This window comes from Ochotona curzoniae, unplaced genomic scaffold (assembly GCF_017591425.1).
Source record: "Ochotona curzoniae isolate NIBS_2020 unplaced genomic scaffold, NIBS_Ocur_1.0 contig_883, whole genome shotgun sequence".
NCBI lineage: Eukaryota > Metazoa > Chordata > Mammalia > Lagomorpha > Ochotonidae > Ochotona > Ochotona curzoniae.
In genome coordinates, this window is record NW_024466599.1 from 23,605,104 (window position 1) to 23,612,618 (window position 7,515).

Sequence of the window (7,515 nt, forward strand, 5' to 3'; positions counted from 1 at the left end):
AGCTGGATAAGAATGGAGGAGCTGGGACACAAACTCATGCCCTTATGGGATCCTGGCATATGCAAAGCAAGGATTTAGCCACAAGGCTATTGCACTGGACCCTATTAATTTTTAATTATAGAATCAATACAAAGTGTTAAAAATAAATGTATTCAGCATTAAAATGACTTATATGAGGCAGACAAGACTTAGAACTCTGTTTTGTTTAAAGTTTTGTTTAATTGAAAGAGGGTGGCAGAAAGAGAGAGAAAATGAGAGCGGGAGAGTCAGTTGGTTCACTCCTCAAATGCCTACAATAGCTAAAGAATGGGCCAGGCTAAAGCCAGGAGTCAGGAATGGTACCCCATGTGGGTGACGGTACCCCAAACATTTCGACCATAATTTGCAGTCTCCCAGACATACAGCAGGAAGCTGGATTAGAAGCATGGAGTAACCAGTATTATGGGATGTGGGTGTGTCAATTGCAGCTTGACCCACTGCGTCAGCATCAGCCCTAGGAACCGATTTTTCTCTTGTGTGAATGTATATTTATTATTTGCTCTTGCTGCAAATAATTTTTATGCATTTGAAAATCTTGTTATAATAAATATACAGCCTTGAATGCTCCACTGTGATCATCTTAATCCACTTGTTCTTATTTTTAATTGGCTTCCTTCTTGGTGTTACAAATGTCATATTGAACTTTTGTATGCTATCTCTATTTCCTAGGAAAAATGGAATGTATTATTTCCCATTCAGCCACTGTTTGAGTTGAACATTGTCATTTCCCTCTTACACATGAGGACTTTTATTTCTTGAAGGCTTAAGTTATTTTGCTTCTAAGTGTGGGGAATGAAAATCCCGATTTCCTGTTCTCAGGCATGTAGTATTCTCACTCATCGGTACCCTAATTCTACTACTTTGCAAAATGAACAAAATAGAAAAATTTATTCCTGCTAGAATTGCTGGGAGACTTACTGGGAACTTTGAACTGATGGTAGCCCGTAGTTGTTGATTGAGGGGACAGAGTTCAGGGAATTTAAATTTTCTCCAGGTCCTTCAAGTGCAGAGCTAAAGTGAGAGTAGAGGCTCTATTTATAGCAGGTGACTCTTGAGCACCCTGGAGAAGTTGTGAAATAGCTGTTGATCCCAGGCAGCTAGAAATTGCATGTCTTCGTTTTTTTAGTTTGAAGGAAAGGACACAGACCATCTGGGCCAGTAAGTTAGATCCAAAGCTGGACTTATATTTGTTTTACTTAATAAATGTATGCTTGAATAATGTGAGCTCAATTTTTGTTGGTTGAGTGCCATTGCTAATGCAGCAAGGGAGCACACCTTTCTTGTAATTTTTCAATGAGTGACTTTCTAATACAAAGAATGCTTTGATTATGTGAATTAATTTTCTTTATCTTATATTGATTGTGACTTCTTTTCTGAAAGTCGGGAACCCTGTGCTCAGCTGCTTGCGTCTTAGTCTGTTGACTGTTTAGCCCTATCAGAAAACAGTCGCATGAAATATATATACTATTTTTAAAAATGGACCAATGTATCCAGCCTCATTCTGAGATCCCAGACAAAATGGTATAGTGGAGTGATATAATTCAGAAGATGTGGTTTTGAATAAAATCTTGTATTTAGAAGGGACTATTGGTAGATACCGGTGCTCCTCATCTGTATGTTCATGTTGTGTGCTCTGCGCCTGCATTAAATGACATGTGGCGGAGCTGGCTCTCCAGTCATCACAGCCATGGTACAGCAAGGAAGATAGAAACCAGATGGGCAAAGACTGACCCTATTTCTTACCAATACCATTGTATTCATAGAAAATGCATCCAGGGGGCAGACAAGGTGCCACTTGGGATGACTTGGCTGCCAAAGTACCAAGTTGCCAAGGTACCTTGGCTGTGCTCCTGACTCCAGCTTCTTGCTAATGTAGACTCTGAGTGCAGTGTAATACTGAAGCAGCTGAGTGTCTGCCAGCCAGGTGGGAGGCTGGGCAGGAGTGCTGAGCCTTCGTCCTTAGCGTGCCACAGGCCCTGCTGGTGCAGGTGTGTGGGGAGTGAACGTGTGAATGGGAACATCACTGTCTGCTTCACTCTCACTCGCTGACCTTCGAATAAGATGAAAATAAGAATTCAAATGCTTTGGTTCTACCCAGTATTTTTATAATAAAAAAATTTCAGTTCATATTTGCACATTAAGAAATCATTTTGAACCATCCAACAGTTGATTCTATGACAGGAATGGTTTTTAAGACCTGTGGCAGCTTTGGTATATGTAAATAAGAAGGATGCACAGGGCAAATAGATTCCAAATTTTAACTTTAGCAAATTTAGTCAATTGCATTTAAGTTTTTCAAATATTGAAGTAAACATCTTCAACAAAAGAGAGTAAATTCATATGCCTGATAGGATATAATTCTGAAATGAAAATTTAGTAGCTCTCGTTTTCTTAAACTTTTTAACCCAATGAATCTTGCCTTATTTTCAGTATGGTTTTAGGGAAATAATTGAATTGTGTTGTAGTAAGGATAAATAAAGCCAGGCATTAGTAAATGTAGTAAGGGCAGAGATTTTATTCAGTAACAACTACTGCAAAAGGATGAAAAGATCTAGTGTGAAATAAACTCAGCTTTGGTTTGTGTAGAGTAACCAGGCATTTTAAGGAATGATGCAGGAGCAGGGAATGGGCAATTGGTTGTTTAGTAGAGTACTGAAGAGCCTAGGCATTTTCTGCCTTTTGTGACTCTGCCTTAATGGCTTGGCTGGGGGCTGTGTGAACTCCAGGCCTGATAGTCTACGTGACACCCGGCAGGACACCTGGCAGGTCACGTAGGCAGACCACTCCTCAGGAAGGAGGTACCTGGTGTTTGATAAGATTCACAGCCCAATAGCTCATCGATTTGTACTTTTTGAAAGTTGCTTGTTTCAAACCCACCAATAGAAGCCTGCTAAATCATGACTGTATAATTAATAGCCTGAAATGTATAAGAACTGGGGGGCTTGGGCTCTCTCTCTCTCTTTTCTGGCTCGTGCTTCTTTTTGTCCCCCCTGCGGGATCCTAAGCAGCCTTGGCGGCATGCTAGCCTAGTGGCTTGTGTTCTTGCTTTGCACGCACAGGAATCCTATATGGGTGCCGGTTCCTTTTCTGGTTCATTTCCCGCTGCTATACTTCCCATCCAGCTCCCTGTTTGTGGGCTGGGAAAGCAAGCAGTTGAGGACGGCTCAAAGCCTTGTGACCCTGCACCCGTATGGGAGACCTGGAAGAGGCTCCGGGCTCCTGGCTTTGGATTGGCACAATTCTGGTTATTGTGGCCGCTTGAGGCATGAACCATCAGATAGAAGATCTTCCTCTCTGTCTCTCCTCCTCTCTGTATATCTGACTTCCCAATTAAAAAATAACATAAATCTTTTAAAATAAAAGATACATGGATAAATGTGCAAGCCCAGTAATCTCATTTTTGGAAACATACATTATAGAAATAAAAGCACCATAAAGTAAAGATAGATGAGGTACCACAAAAATTCCATGAGAAATAAAATTCAGGGAGGGGCCCAACACAACAGCCTAGTGTCTAAATCCTCACCTTGCATGTGCCAGGATCCCATATGGGCGATGGTTCTAATCCTGGCAGCTCCACTTCCCATCCAGCTCCTTGCTTGTGGCCTGGGAAAGCAGTCAAGGACAGCCCAAAGCTTTGGGACCCTGCATTCACCTGGGATATCTGGAAGAAGTTCCTGGCTCCTGGCTTCAGACTGACTTAGCTCTGGCCATTTAGTCAGCCAGAGGATGGAAGACCTTCCTCTCTGTCTTTCTTTCTGTATATCTGAATTTCCAATAAAAATAAACAAATCTTTTTTAAAAAAAACTAAAAAAATTAAATTCAGGAGAAAGCTAAATTCATTCTGATGGCAAAAGCTTGAAATTGATGTGGTTGAGGGGTCTTGAGGTCTTGAGAATTTTCTAGGAAAACATGTTATGCATGCATTTCAATTTTTTTTTCACCAAAAAGGTTCATCTTTTAACTTTTATTGAATGCCCTATTTAAAGAAGCAGAAACTGGGAACATTTGTAATATTCTATCACTAGAGTGAATAAACTATCATATAACTGTAATATGGAAAGAATATAAGTTATTAAAAAGAATTAAATTTACATTTGTTACTTTGGACTACAATATACACAATCATGATATATTATTAAGGGAAAAATTAATCTTCAGAATAACGAGGTTTGTTTAAAGTGATAGAACTCTGTATTTATGTACGTATGATATCTATTTTTCTGATCATGATTTTTATATGGCATAGAGAGAAATGTAGCTATTTCAACAAAATAGAAATTGGTCAGAGAGAGAGAGATCATTACATTTTGCTTTATGTATAACTCCTCATTATTCAACGTACCGCAATGCACATGCATGGCTTTTTAAATTTACATAAAAACATAGAGGTCTCCTGGTGTCTAATTTTGTAGCACAAGATTGTTCTTCAGTGTGATACCTTGATTATCGTGTCTGTGAGGGCATACATCTAGAAACAGTTGATAGGAATTCGGTATGCACGCCTCCCTGCCCAGGCTGGTGTGCTGTGTTGGTGTTTCACACTTCCTTGCACTGATTTGTCACTAGCAGGTGTGGGTCTCCACCAGCTGAGAAGGCTTGCTGAGCTTTGCAGCTCCTGTGTCCACCTGAAGGAAACAACATCCAGCGTTCAGATCTCATTCTTCTCCACTTGATCCTCAGTTTGAAAGGTTTTACACCATAAGTGACCAGCAGCCTGTCAGAAATGAGTGGCAGCCACGGGCATGCGCAAGCAATGAGAACAGCCCTTATTTAATGAAAGCATGAAGGACAACTGAAAAATGTCCTCCCATTTTCAAACAATGTGCTTCTGAAAGAATGTTCTTACTGCTATGATCTACAAATGAACAAAACAAGAACAACAGTGCAAAAACCCTCCTGTTTTAACCGTCTTAGAACCTCCTTTCTCAACGGCTCCCTGCCCTGCTTGATGCCCATGTACTCTCCCATCAGGTCATCTATGGTGATGGCAGCCAAAAGGCTAAGCATCTACGGAGTAAACAGATTTGGGGGCTAGTTAATGAAGGTATAACAGGGAAGGGTACTTTTGCAAAGGATGCGGACATAGAGGAATGAGGTAAAGAACCCAGGACTTATAGATTTGTAACTTAGAGGCTGTAATAGTTGGATGAAAATTTGAGAAGTAGTTTTGCATTTACACTGAAAGGCAGGACTTGCCATTAGCTAACTGAGATGGATAAACTTGTAATTAACATGCAAACCAAAAGCATTTAACTGGAACATTATCATTGCCTAGAATTACACACACTTTTGCGCTGATGGACTTAGTAGCATGTTGACAGGGCCGTATTATAATGATTACCACGGTGTCTAAATTCATTCAGAAAGTGTGTACTGAGGATCACCTTGCAGCTAAGGCCAGTGGGCTGTGGTATGAACCCAGGACAGCTGAGCAGATGAGAGGGAGCCCAGAATCATGACTGTACTAAGGGTGTCCTTTATAACAATACACCATGGTTATTTCTTATGGATGTGATGCAAAGCAGCGGAGGCCTAAAGTTATCAGGCATGAACAAGAAGATTTGGGGCAGCCTAGCTGCACTTTTCCAGTGATTCTTATGATGGCACAACCTTGTTCTTACCTCATGTTTTTAGCTTTTACACATTTCAGGAGAAAAAAAGAAAAGGCAATTAACTATGTACTTTGCCTCACTTGTTCCTGAGTCTCCTTCGTATTTTGTACTTTGAAAGATGATGGTGTTGAAGCTGGCACTGTGACATGGCAGGTTAAACCTTAATCAGTGGCGCTGGCATCCCATATGGGTGCCAGATTGAGGTCTGGCTGTTCTGCCTCTGATCCAGCTCCCTGTTAATGTGCCTGGGAAAGCAGTAAAAGATGGCCCAGGTCTTTGAGCTCCTGCACCTGCACGGGAGACCCAGAAGAAGCTCTGACTTCTAGGTTCTGATCAGCCCAGTTCTGTCTGTTGCAGCCATCTGGGGAGTGAACTAGCTGATGGAAGATCTCTCTCTGTTCCTCTCTACCTGAAACACTGTCTCTGAATAAAAAATTAATAATTAAAAATACACAACATTGTGCCAACACTTGTCTATAAAGGAAGCGATACATCTGGAAATTGCCCGTTTGTTCTTGGCACACCAAATGATTCTTATAAACCTTCACAGGGACAGCCTGTGGAATCTTCTTTCAAGAACTGAAGGATTCCATCAGTAGCAGTTGCGTTTTAAAGGATCTAGATTCAGATTAGCTTCACTACTAGTTTGTGATTTGAAGGGAAGAAATCCACAAAAATGAATGAAAGTTGCTATAAAATCAGAGTTTTGATATAAAAGTACTGGGGGGGGGGCTTCATTTGTTGATATATGCTTTCTTAGAGTTATAAGCCAGTTTAGACTATCCTAAAACCTGCCAGGTTCAGTAAAATTATGCTTCAACACTATAAACTGATAAATACTAAAATGAAAATAGACACGAGACAGCTGAATACTACTCTATAGCCGTTTCAAGGTGTATAGAAGCAGGTTGTATATAAACTAAAATTGAAATGTCAATGAAGCAGTCACAGGATGTGGTTAAGAACTTGCATTTTTTTAACATATTGGTTACTCAATACCATGTCAAATAATTCCATAATGTTGTAAATGGTTGTTGATGTTATGTTGTGGCTTTTAATTGTTCAGGATGATATTCTGCCAGCTCTGCCTTCAGACCAGAGATGGTCTCGCCAAGAAACCATTGACTTTATCTGGACAATAAGATGCTGGACTCTGTGCTTGGTATATGCTTGCAATGAAAGAATCTTGACTAAATTTGAACTGTAACACTGCACCAAATTGGAGGAATCCACCATGGGGGGAAGGTTTAGGGAGGGGTTGGGGGAATCCCAGAACCTATAACACTGTGTCACATAATGCAATGTAATTAACATAAAATAAATAGAAAGTATTGGGCGAAGGTCATCATTTAAGTAAATTTGGTGATCCAAGTGTCTTGTGACATGAATGCTAACTTTTCCTTCTGAAGGTTTATTGAGCTTCTACTTTAAGAGGATGATTACGTGGAAAGACCATTTGTTCAGAAAAATGCTATTGTAAAGTTAAATTTAGTGAAGCAAATTCAACAAGTGCAGTTATACTAATGGTAATATTGTTTTAAAATGTTTATTAATTATTTTATTTGAAAGAGTAACAGAGAGAGAGGGAGAGACAGGGATAGGAGAGAAAGATCTTCCATCTGCTGATTCACTCCCCAAATGGACACACCAGCTGGAGCTGGGATGGCTCAAAGCTGGGAACCAGGGGCTTCTCCTGGGTCTCCCACGTGGATGCAGGGGCCCAAGGATTTGAGCCATCCTCTGCTGCTTTCCTAGACCATAAGCAGCAAGCCGGATCACAAGTGAAGCAGCCAGCACTAGAACCCATGCCCATATGGGATGCTGACACTGTAGGTAGAGGATGAGCGGGATACACCACTG